Source organism: Bufo bufo, chromosome 1 (genome assembly GCF_905171765.1).
Source record: "Bufo bufo chromosome 1, aBufBuf1.1, whole genome shotgun sequence".
Classification (NCBI taxonomy): domain Eukaryota; kingdom Metazoa; phylum Chordata; class Amphibia; order Anura; family Bufonidae; genus Bufo; species Bufo bufo.
In genome coordinates, this window is record NC_053389.1 from 354,436,537 (window position 1) to 354,448,641 (window position 12,105).

Genomic DNA, 12,105 nt, shown 5'->3' on the forward strand with positions numbered 1-12,105 from the left:
GCCTTATAAATGGGGTTGGGACCATCAGTTGCGTTGAGGAGAAGTCAGGTGGATACACAGCTGATAGTCCTACTGAATAGACTGTTAGAATTTGTATTATGGCAAGAAAAAAGCAGAGTAAAAGAAAAACGAGTGGCCATCATTACTTTAAGAAATGAAGGTCAGTCAGTCAGCCGAAAAATTGGGAAAACTTTGAAAGTAAGGGCTATTTGACCATGAAGGAGAGTGATGGGGTGCTGTGCCAGATGACCTGGCCTCCACAGTCACCGGACCTGAACCCAATCGAGATGGTTTGGGGTGAGCTGGACCGCAGAGTGAAGGCAAAAGGGCCAACAAGTGCTAAGCATCTCTGGGAACCCCTTCAAGACTGTTGGAAGACCATTTCAGGGGACTACCTCTTGAAGCTCATCAAGAGAATGCCAAGAGTGTGCAAACCAGTAATCAAAGCAAAAGGTGGCTACTTTGAAGAACCTAGAATATGACATTTTCAGTTGTTTCACACTTGTTTGTTATGTATATAATTCCACATGTGTTAATTCATAGTTTTGATGCCTTCACAGTCATGAAAATAAAGAAAACTCTTTGAATGAGAAGGTGTGTGTATCGGACCGTTCAGCACACAGCTCCGTTCAGACGATATACTCCTTTCAATGTATAGGCAGCTACTGCAAGCACCAGTCTGCCGAACTGCAAACTACACGAACACTGGAAACCACGGAACAGGAGAAGCATACAATCGGCTTACACTCCTGGCAATCAGCATACAATCCAATTCCCCCAATAACGAGACGGCACTTCGTTTTGAGATCAAGCAGAACTGACTGTCCTGGGGCATACAGTCTCTTTTATTTACAATCCACAAACATAGTACTGCCCACAGGGTTTTGAAATACAATCAATCAATATATTACAACACATACAATGTAAGTACAGCAGCAAATCGGACACAATGGGACAATGGCACAATGGGACAATAGAAACACACCCAGCATATTCCTCCCCTCTGTCTAGGAGATAATTGAGTCAATTTCTGTATCTACACAACTATCTCCTAAGCTGAAAAGTTACACTTCTTATAAATTGTTACAACTTTGTGAGTTTACATTGTACATACATATAACTTATCTCAATTTAACCAGCATAACTTGGGGACAAACCTATCCAAAATTCACTTGAATAGGTTCAGGGGTTTAAAAGTTAGTAAAAGTATCTTAAAAGGGCCGTAATCCTGGGGCAGGAGGCGGGCAAACAGCCCCCTCCAAAACACCGTGGCGAAGTGGCTTTCGCCACATATCTTCCCATTCGGGGGTAGACTAACCAGGTAGTTGACCTTCTGTCGGTCAGTGCCTGAGTTAGTCGAGTCACCCACCCACAGTAAATTACAATCAACAAGGCAGCCCCACTACAATAAAATACAATCTGCAGTGCAATCCCCCCCCCACCCCCCAACACTTGGTTACTGCACCCGGAGAATTTTGTAGCTTATTTCGGTCCCATGGCTTCACCATGGCTGTGTTGGGCACTGGTCTCTTGGCTTTGTGGGTCGCTGAGTGAGCAGAGACCGGCGGTACTCTGCCCTGGTGCCAGTGCTTCAGCTGGGGGGACCTGCAGATAGACAAGCCTGGGACAAGGGGACAAAGGAGGGCAGTTGCCAGCTCTTCCGCTGGAGCAACCGGGGTATAGTCCTACCCGGTGACAAAGGTAAAGTTAGGGCAGAGGCCAGCGGCGCTCTGCCCAAATGCCAGCTCTTTTGCTGCGAGGGGGTCAGAGGAAGCTAACGGCTCCTCTACTGACCTCAGTACCTTGGTAGGGGTTAGCTGTGGAGGGTAGGGATCGCTTACCTCCTCCTCCTGGTACTCACACTGCCGCTGGAGATCTGGGCCGACTGCCCAGCATCCCTGTAGGGCCGGTAGAGAGACTTTGGTCCCATCTCCCCCTGCCTGCTGGGAGTCCTCCCAGGACCAGTCTATGAGGTCCGTGACCTCCAGTACTTCTGGTTCCTGTTGGGGGAGAGGAACGACTGTCTCTTCTCCCATGAATACACACTGGCGCTGGGGAGGAAGGACTGCACCTTCAGCTCCCTGTGGATCACTTCGCTGCTGTGGAGAGGGACCAACTGTCTCCTCTCCTAAGGGTACACACTGCCGCTGGAGAGAGAGAGCGGTTGTCTCTGCTCCCAATACAATACTCGGCTGTTGGGGAGGAGGGACGGCACCTTCATCGCCCTGTAACTCACACTGCCTCTGGGGAGCAAGGACGGCACCTTCAGCTCCCAGGAACTTGCTCGGCTGCTGGGGTATCTCCCCCCTGTCTACCGCTGCCATGGCCTGCAGGTACTCTCTGATCCTCCATTTCACCATCTGTACAAGGTTTTCCGCGGGGCTGGGTCCCAAGAGAGACAGCACCCCATTAACCTCTCTATCAAACTCCTCCTGAGGGTAGCAGGGCTCCATGCTTGCTCTGCTGATTTTGCTTCCTTTGTAGATAGGAGCGCTGTACGGGTCCTAGCGTTGGTCTCAATTTGTAATCCAGGAACTGGTGTTGCCTTGTAGCTGTCCTTCTGGGCCGTGAGAATGATTATGTCGCTTGCCACCAATTGTAACGGACCGTTCAGCACACAGCTCCGTTCAGACGAGATCCTCCTTTCAATGCACAGGCAGCTACTGCAAGCACCAGTCTGCCGAACTGCAAACTACACGAACACTGGAAACCACGGAACAGGAAAAGCATACAATTGGCTTACACTCCTGGCAATCAGCATACAATCCAATTCCCCCAATAACAAGACGGCACTTCGTTTTGAGGTCAAGCAGAACTGACTGTCCTGGGCATACAGCCTCTTTTATTTACAATCCACAAACATAGTACTGCCCACAGGGTTTTGAAATACAACCAATCAATATATTACAACACATACAATGTAAGTACAGCAGCAAATTGGACACAATGGGACAATGGCACAATGGGACAATAGAAACACACCCAGCATATTCCTTCCCTCGGTCTAGGAGATAATTGAGTCAATTTCTGTATCTACACAACTATCTCCTAAGCTGAAAAGTTACACTTCTTATAAATTGTTACAACTTTGTGAGTTTACATTGTACATACATATAACTTCTCAATTTAGCCAGTATAACTTGGGGACAAACCTATCCAAAATTCACTTGAATAGGTTCAGGGGTTTAAAAGTTAGTAAAAGTATCTTAAAGGGCCGTAATCCTGGGGCAGGAGGTGGGCAAACAGCCCCCTCCAAAACACCGTGGCGAAGTGGCTTTCGCCACAGTGTGTCCAAACTTTTGGTCTGTACTGTACATCCTCTGGCAATAATGGTTGCGCATCACTAATTTCATCCAACTGATGTGTAAATAACTCCTCTGACGGATCAAGTGAAGCGGCTGTGGTGGCTGTGGTGGTGGTGGTGGCGGCGGACGGGACAGTGGTAACTTGAGAGCAGGTGACCGAAACTGAGCTGGAGGAGGATGGTGCGTCAAGGTTCTTAGCGGAAGCAGTTGATGATTGGGTGTCCTGTGTAAGCCAGCCAACTATTTTCTCTGAACTTTTCGAGTTCAGGGTACGTGGCCTCTGAACACTGGGCATTATTCCAGGGCCAGTGGAAATCACAGCACCACGACGGCCCCTGCGGGGTGGCCTGCCTCTGCCTGTCATTTTTTTTTTTGATAAGTGGTACTATGCGTGCAAGGTACTGTGCCACCCTATATAAGTGATGGGCAGTGGGCACAGTACAGTTTGTGTGGGCCTGACACACACTGGCTTGCAACTGCGATTATATTTATTACAGAGAAAAAATAAATTGGCTTTTTTTTATCTGCAAGGTATTGTGAGTGTGACACCCTGTAACGGTATGAGTGGTGGCCTGGCCAGTGGACACAGTACAGTCTGTGAGCCTGCAGCCTCTCACTGTCTGGCGACTGCAATTATATAAATAAAAAATAATAATAAATTGACTTTTTTTTATCTGCAAGGTACTTGAAAGTGTAATTTCCTTCTCAATGCACCTTGATTCCTTCCTTTGTCCCCGAAGACAGACCTATGGAGAACTTGTCAGTGACAAATGCAGTATGATGTCAGTAACAGTTCTATTTATTTCTTGTCATACAGGGCTTTATATACATTCATGCATACATACAATAATAGCTGCAGCTCTCATTACAATAATGCTGACTAGAAACTTTTCCTTATACCGACAGGAGGTAAATGTATATATAGTCACCCTTCAATATGATGTCACCCAACCTCCTGTCCTTCATACAGATTATACAGCTAATTCTATTTAACCCTTCAATCCCCTCTTAAGTCATGAATATGACTTATCTTTCTATCTCTATAGAGAGGTAAGTAGCATATGATTGTCCAGGGTCGGTGGGTTTTGGACACATTACACAAAACATCTGTATGAGGGAAGGGATACATTAGATACAACATCATATGACAATCAAGGAAGCAATTATAATTATAACACTGATTAATAATGTCCTTAACCAACTCAAATCCGGCAGCCAGCTCAATAACCAGTCCCACCAAGAGGATGAATCAACATCTTTCCTGATATTATTAGCAATTTCATGTAACGCTTGAATATGGGACTGGATTGATCTGGAATGATCAGATAAATTAAAGCAACACATTCCTTTAAAATCTTGACATCCTATATTATGTTTCTGTAACAGATAATCTACAGCAAATCTAGTTTCTAGCACTGCTCCTCTTAAGCCTTGTATATCTAAAAGCGTGTCTGATAAGGCGATAGAGGTATGATTCAGAGATTTAGCAAAGTCACATGCAATAGAATTTATAGTACGAGTATTATATATAGCCAGTCCAGGCACTCCTAATATAGAGGCGCCCAAACTTGTATATTCTGTACGGCTGAGAAGGGGTAAAGTAGAGTCACAATCTTCTGATAAAGTCTTGGTAACTGATCTGTAAGCTCTCCTGATAGGGGGTTGACTGGGAAGAGCCAAAGTCAGCCTGGATAACGCACAGGGACCTCCAATAACATTAGCAGGAATGTAATTGTAGGTGCTGTTACCACAAGACAAAAACCATCCCTTAGGGAGCATTATATTATAGATAAAACTGGGAGTCACAATGGTCTTATTACAACTCATGGAATTATCCAGGGAGCTAACAAGTCTACTATTCTTTTTACAAGTGTCATCAATATACTCATATACACTATTCTTAGGTAATCCACTTTTTTATGTCTCTATTATCACAATATAAAGTCATTTCCTGGGAAAAGGTAAAACAAGTTTCTGCTGCAGTCACGTTAATAGTAGTTATTCTAATATTATCCCTGCTATTTCCTAATTTCTGACACTCCCCACAGAAGTCATACAAGGGAATAAAAGATTGTGTATTGTTAGCCATCGCCCAGACTTCAAGGAGGGATTAATCGGGTGTAGGCACAGCAATAACACATGTTTGTAGAAGATCCCGTGGGCTCTGTAAGTATTTAAGGCACAATGAACTAACATTTAGGGCATTTGCCATCCTGACTATACTATTATGTTCAGAATAAAAGGGGACGGGAGCAAAGGGATCCTGCTCCTGAGCTCTTTTATATACTGACTGATTATTTGGTGCACCGCAGAAGAAACTCATCTCCTCTGGGTGATAAATACATGTAGTAATAAGCCAGACTGGCAAGAAAACACAAAGATTAATAATTATCAGCAGACAAACAAATCTCCCAGAATATTGTGGGGTCATCATCTTCAGCCTGTGGCAAGGCACTTTTCAGGGAAACTTCTTCTGAGTTCCCCTCTTTGTTCAGGGAATTCACACCTGCTTTGATTCTACAAACTATGTTAACCATTTAAATGCCCGACGCTAATCTAAAGAAAATTTTAAAAATCTAAATAATTTTTGCAAATTGTAAATTTCAATCTATTTTTTCTGAAAAACATCAAGTGTTAAGATCATAAAAAATTATAAACGTATTACCCAGAATATGGAGTTTACAGATTTTTGGTCGCACAGCAGGCTTCAGAGTGGAAGGAGCACCATATGGCGTTAGGCTAGAGGATTTAGCTTAATTGTAATTGGGAGTTATGTCGATGTTAAGAGAAGATACCCCTTACGTGCCCCTAGAGTGGAAAACCACACAAAGTGACTCAATTAGGCAAACTACAACCCTCAACGAATATACTAAGCACTTTGATCAATCCGCCATTTCACATAATCATGAAACGATTGACTGTTAAAAAAAAATATATATAATTGTATTATTTAAAAAAAGTCATGGATTATACCCACATTTTTTAATTTCACTCGTGGTACCAGGACTAAATGCACCCCACATTTAGTTCCACTTTTCACCGAGAATACACCAAAATCCCACCCCATATGTGAAGTTATGCCTCTCCCTGTGCAGCTATAGCGCTGCCATTGGCTGTAGAGTTGGAACAGTCAATAGCAGCGCTGGCAGGGGAACAAAACACTGGTGTCCCCTGCCTCATCTCTGAGGAGAAAGGTGCTGTCTTGTTTAGCATCGGTCACCTCCACATGACACCTCCTACCCCCCCTTCAGCTCCGTATCTGCGATGCTCATGTGTAAGTAATCCGGCCAATAGGAGTGATCGGGGCTGCAGGTGTTTGCCAAAAACTCCCAAAGCCCTTATTTAATATTATTGGCTACCTGCTTAGTAGATCAGCTATCTGACCACGGTTCATGAGCGATTTTGTCCAGGGGACCATTTTTTTTGCTTACAAATAGTACTGTGCTGTGCAGAAAGTCAGGAAACGCTGCATCCTACTATTATATAGCAGGTCATGATGAATATAAAAGTAACAACAATAAGGGGACAACAAAAACTACAGTAATATAAAACAGCAGCCATGCACAATAACTCTTTAATCTACATAAACTATTATATAACCCAAATTTTTTTATTATACACTACTAAACTGTCACTAAATAATCGAATATATAATTACAGTAAATATCGTATACTTAAATGACATGTAAATTCTCTGTACTAAACCAAATACTACACAAAATTCAATACTTGCCTCTTATTGTTAATTGATATATATTTTTTTTGTTTGTTTTCATAACTGTAATAAAGAAAATTTCAAAGAAAGTTCTTCAGATGAAGGAGAAGCACCGTAAAACGGTGATTGAATTCCGAAGGCGAACCTAAAGCTGCAGGAATTCAATAAAACCTACCTTGATGACCTGCAACAATTATTAGAGTTGCAGGAACAACTCGTAAATTTGCCCTAAAGCAAGTTCGTTTAGATCTTAGTTTTACTAAAAAAAAGTTATTTACAGTTATATTGTTTCCTTTCTTTTTTTTCCAATAAGGTTATGTTTTTGTCTAATTTTAACTGCGGGCTTATCAGTAAGAACCCTTTAGTCCAGGGGCAAAGTCAGCAGGGTTCGGACAGACAGCAGCAGTAGGTATATGCTAACAGTGTAGTATAAGGCCTACACATAAATAAGCTTTTTGAGGACAGCAGCAGTAGGTAAAGCTAACTGTATATTCTGAGGCCTAAAAGTCAGCTTGTTATGGACAGCAGCAGCATGTAAAGGTAGCGGTTTATTATGAGGCCTACACATAACAAATCAACTTGATCAGGACAGCAGCATCTGGTAAAGCTAACAGTGTATTCTGAGGCCTAAAAGTCAGCTTGATATGGACAGCAGCAGCAGGTAAAGCTAATGGTGTATTCTGAGGCCTACAAGTCAGCTTGATATGGACAGCAGCAGTAGGTAAAGGTAACGGTGTATTTCTTAAAGTAATGATGGCCACTCGTTTTTCTTTACTTAGCTGCTTTTTTCTTGCCATAATACAAATTCTAACAGTCTATTCAGTAGGACTATCAGCTGTGTATCCACCTGACTTCTCCTCAATGCAACTGATGGTCCCAACCCCATTTATAAGGCAAGAAATCCCACTTATTAAACCTGACAGGGCACACCTGTGAAGTGAAAACCATTTCAGGGGACTACCTCTTGAAGCTCATCAAGAGAATGCCAAGAGTGTGCAAAGCAGTAATCAAAGCAAAAGGTGGCTACTTTGAAGAACCTAGAATATGACATATTTTCAGTTGTTTCACACTTGTTTGTTATGTATATAATTCCACATGTGTTAATTCATAGTTTTTGATGCCTTCAGTGTAAATCTACAATTTTCATAGTCATGAAAATAAAGAAAACTCTTTGAATGAGAAGGTGTGTCCAAACTTTTGGTCTGTACTGTATGTAGGGAGGGAATAACGTGCCGTCGTGATGATATCATGGAAACAGAATTACCGGTAAGTCTAATTCCGGTTTTTCCATAGCATCATCACAACGGCATACAAAGAGATATACAAAATATATCAGTTAAGGGGGGGAGCTACAGCCTAGAGGACTTTCCGTCCAAAAGGACAGATCAGAAGACCTGGAAAGATCTAGGCAGAAGTGTTTTATAAATGTATGGATGCTGGACCAAGTGGCAGCTTGACATATTTCTTCCAGGGAGGTGCCAGCTCGCTCTGCCTGAGAGGAAGACATGGCCCTAGTGGAATGGGCCCTAATTTTGACTGGACATGGAAGATTTTGAATTTGGTAAAACAGGCAAATGGTTTCCTTGATTCATCTCGCTATAGAAGACCGGGAGGCCCTCTGGCCCTTGTACTTTCCTGCAAAGAGTACTAGTAAGTTGTCAGATTTTCTGAACTTTTCGGTAGCAGATATATAGTTTAGAACTGCCCGTCTAACGTCCAGAGAGGGGAAGGAATACTCTCTGTCATTAGAGGGGTGTTGACAAAAGTAAGGCAAGGTAATATCCTGGCTCCAATGAAAGCTGGATACAACTTTAGGGAGAAAGCCTGGGTCGAGTCAGAGAATGATCCCATCATCCAGGACACGAAGGTAAGGTTCCTTAACGGATAGAGCCTGTAACTCGCCTAATCTGCGGGCCGAGGTTATTGCAACTAGTAAGGCGGTTTTTAGGGACAATAATTTTATTGGACAATCGGTAATGGGTTCAAATAGTGGTAGAGTGAGACCCGTAAGGACAGTATTTAAATCCCAGGAGGGGACACGGGAAGTGAATGTTGGACGAAGTCTGGTAGCTGCTCTAATGAACCTTCTGACCCAACGATGACTAGCTATATCTTGATCGAAAAACAACTTAGGGCTGAGATTTGGACCCACAGGGTAGAGGGTCCAAGCCCTAGGTCGAACCCCTGTTGCAGGAAATCCAGGATTCTTTGAATGTTGGGTCTATGCAGGTGTGGAGCTTTTTTGCCACTCCCGGGGCAGAAGCGCTTCCAGATTTTAGGGTAGATTGCGGACGTTACCTTTTTTCTGGAGGCTCTCCAGGTAGTTATAACCTTATCGGATGAGCCCTGTCGTTTTAGAGTCTGGGTCTCAGGATCCATGCTGCTAGTTTCAGAAGCTGTGGGTTTAGGTGTAGAACCGGACCCTGATGGAATAGATCCCCCTGTATAGGAAGAGGCCAGGGATCCTGGAGGGAGTATCTCTGGAGAGATGTGAACCAGCTCCTATTCAGCTATAGGGGAGCGATCACGATTACTGTGGCCTTGTCCTGGCGAATTTTCAGAATTAAAGGAAGCGGAGGGAAAGCATAGCATAGCTTCCAATGCCAACAGATGGCGAAGGCGTCCAAGGCGTGAGGTCTGTCCCTGAGGTTTAAGGAACAGAATGTCTCCACCTTTGGGTTTACCCTGGTGGCAGATAGGTCCACATCGGGCATCCCCCACTTGTCTACCACCAACCTGAATGTCTCTGAGCTTAAGGACCATTCCGTATGATTGATCCTGTGGAGGCTGAGGAAATCCACTTCCAGGTTCAGCGTTCCCTTCAGATGAATTGCAGCGATGGAGGCCACTTTCTGCCCTGCCCATGAAAAAAAATGTCATTGTCAGCGTTTGAAGAGTTGCTGATCACGTTCCCCCTTGATGGGAAAGGTAAGCAATGGCATTAGTGCTGTCTGATAGCACTCTTATATAGTGAAGATGTAGTATTCCCTCTGCTGCTTTCAATGCCTCCCAGACTGCTCTCAGTTCCCTGAAGTTTGACTACTGGGATTTGATTGATTGTGGCCAGGCCCTGAAAAAGATGACCCCCTACTTTTGCGCCCCAGCCGGACAGACTTGCGTCCGTTACTACTTGTATTAGGGGAGTTTCCTGCCAGGGAGCCCCTTGGATAATTTCTCGTGGTTCTTCCACCAGTTTAGGGACAGAAGTACCGGAATTGGTAGGATTACTCGATGATCCAGGGAGGATTGACGCCTGTTCCAGACGCCCAGGATCCAAGACTGAAGAGGTCTGAAGTGAATCTGGCACTAGGGAACTGTCGGGATACAGGATGTTAACAGACCTAGCAGACTCATTGCTTCTCTGATTGAGCCCGGCCTTTTCTTCTGAAAGAATTAGATTTTTTGCTGAAGAGTCGAGATCTTGTCTCGAGGTAGGAATACCGCTTGCCTTCGGGAGTCCAGGGTCATGCCTAGAAAACTGACTTTTCTTGAGGGCGTGAGGACGGACTTGATTTCATTTCTAATCCACCCGAGGTTGTTTAGGATGGACAGAAAATATTTCAGATCCGAGTTGATCTGATAAAGATCTTCGCTGATCAGGAGAAAGGCATCCAAGTAGGGTTTCACCATAAGCCCCCTTCCCCTAACGAAAGCCACCATCTATACCACCCTTTGGTAAAGATCCTTGGGGCCGATGATATCCCGAAGGGGAGGGCTTCGAACTGATAATGATGAATTTCCAGTAAAGAATAAATTTGTTTAAAGGTTTCCCTTCTTTTTTTCCTGACTAGGAATAATGTTGAATAGTATCCCCGGTCCCCCGGGGTGATTACATTCGTCAGATTTTGGACTCCCTGTCAAAGGTTGGGTTAAAAACATGTTAGCGAAAATTTGTTTGGGGGTTTTGAAGACCACTTTATTTGATGACCTGTTCCGATTATTCTGGAGACCCAGGGATTTTGCGAAATAGATTCCCACTCCGCCAGGAAATTTAAGAGTCTTCCCCCCACTCCGGCGTCATTGCTTGACGGATAGTTTCTGGTGGGAAGAGGATTGACCTTTCCCTCTTCCCCCTTTGGGGTAACTCCAGCACCCCGACTTCCCTTTCCCCTGTAGCTCTTCTCTTGACCGGAGGAAGAGCGAAAAGGGAAACCCCCTTTTTTTTTTTTTTTTAGCGTCTTTTCCTAAAATTTAGTCCGAGACTGGGCCGAAAACGTACCCTCCGGAAAAGGGTATTGAGCAAAGTTTTAATTTTGAAGTCTTGTCCCCGGACCAGCACTTCATCCAAAGTGCCCATCTGGCCGAGTTGGAAAGCGTCGCATCTCTGGCGGAGAATAGAGCCGACTAAGCCGAGGCGTCCGCCAGGAAGGCAGTAGCAGATTTTAAGAGAGGAAGGGAGTTGAGGATTTCTCTCTAGACGTTTTATTCTTTATATGATCCTCTAATTTCCCAGCCAAAGAAACATGGATCTAGCGACAGAAGTAGCCGCAATGTTAGTCTTAATATTAAACATAGCAGCCTCCCAAGATTTCCTGAGCAGGCTGCGGCTTTACGATCCATGGAATCCTTGAGCTGGTAGGCATCCCAAATGGGAGGGATGTCTTTTTGTTCACCTTAGCAACCTGAACATCTAATTTTAGGAATCTCATTGAAGATCTTGGATTCCTCGAGATCAAATCGTAACCTGTTCTTAAAAGGAAGTAGAGACTCCCAGACGTCTTTCAGGGACTGCCCATTCCTCCCTAATGTTCTCGTTTATGAGAAACACACGTGTTTTTTTTTATTTTTTACTCTTAACCCTCCAAACATTTCTTCCTGTATGGAGTGGATGCGTTGTACTTCCTCCACACCCATTGTGTATCTGACCGCTTTGAGTAGGTCAGACATATTCCATAGAGAAATAGAATCGGAGACTCTTTCCCCCTCTTCTGGGCCGAATGGACACTCTCGTCCGCTATGGCCTGAGAATCAGAAGAGGAAGATGACCCAGCACGCTTCCTCTTGGGTTGCGGTAAATCAGAGGGATTAGCGGATAGGTGGGCCAGAGATCGAATTTCAACCTGTATCATAGATTTAAGTTCCTCT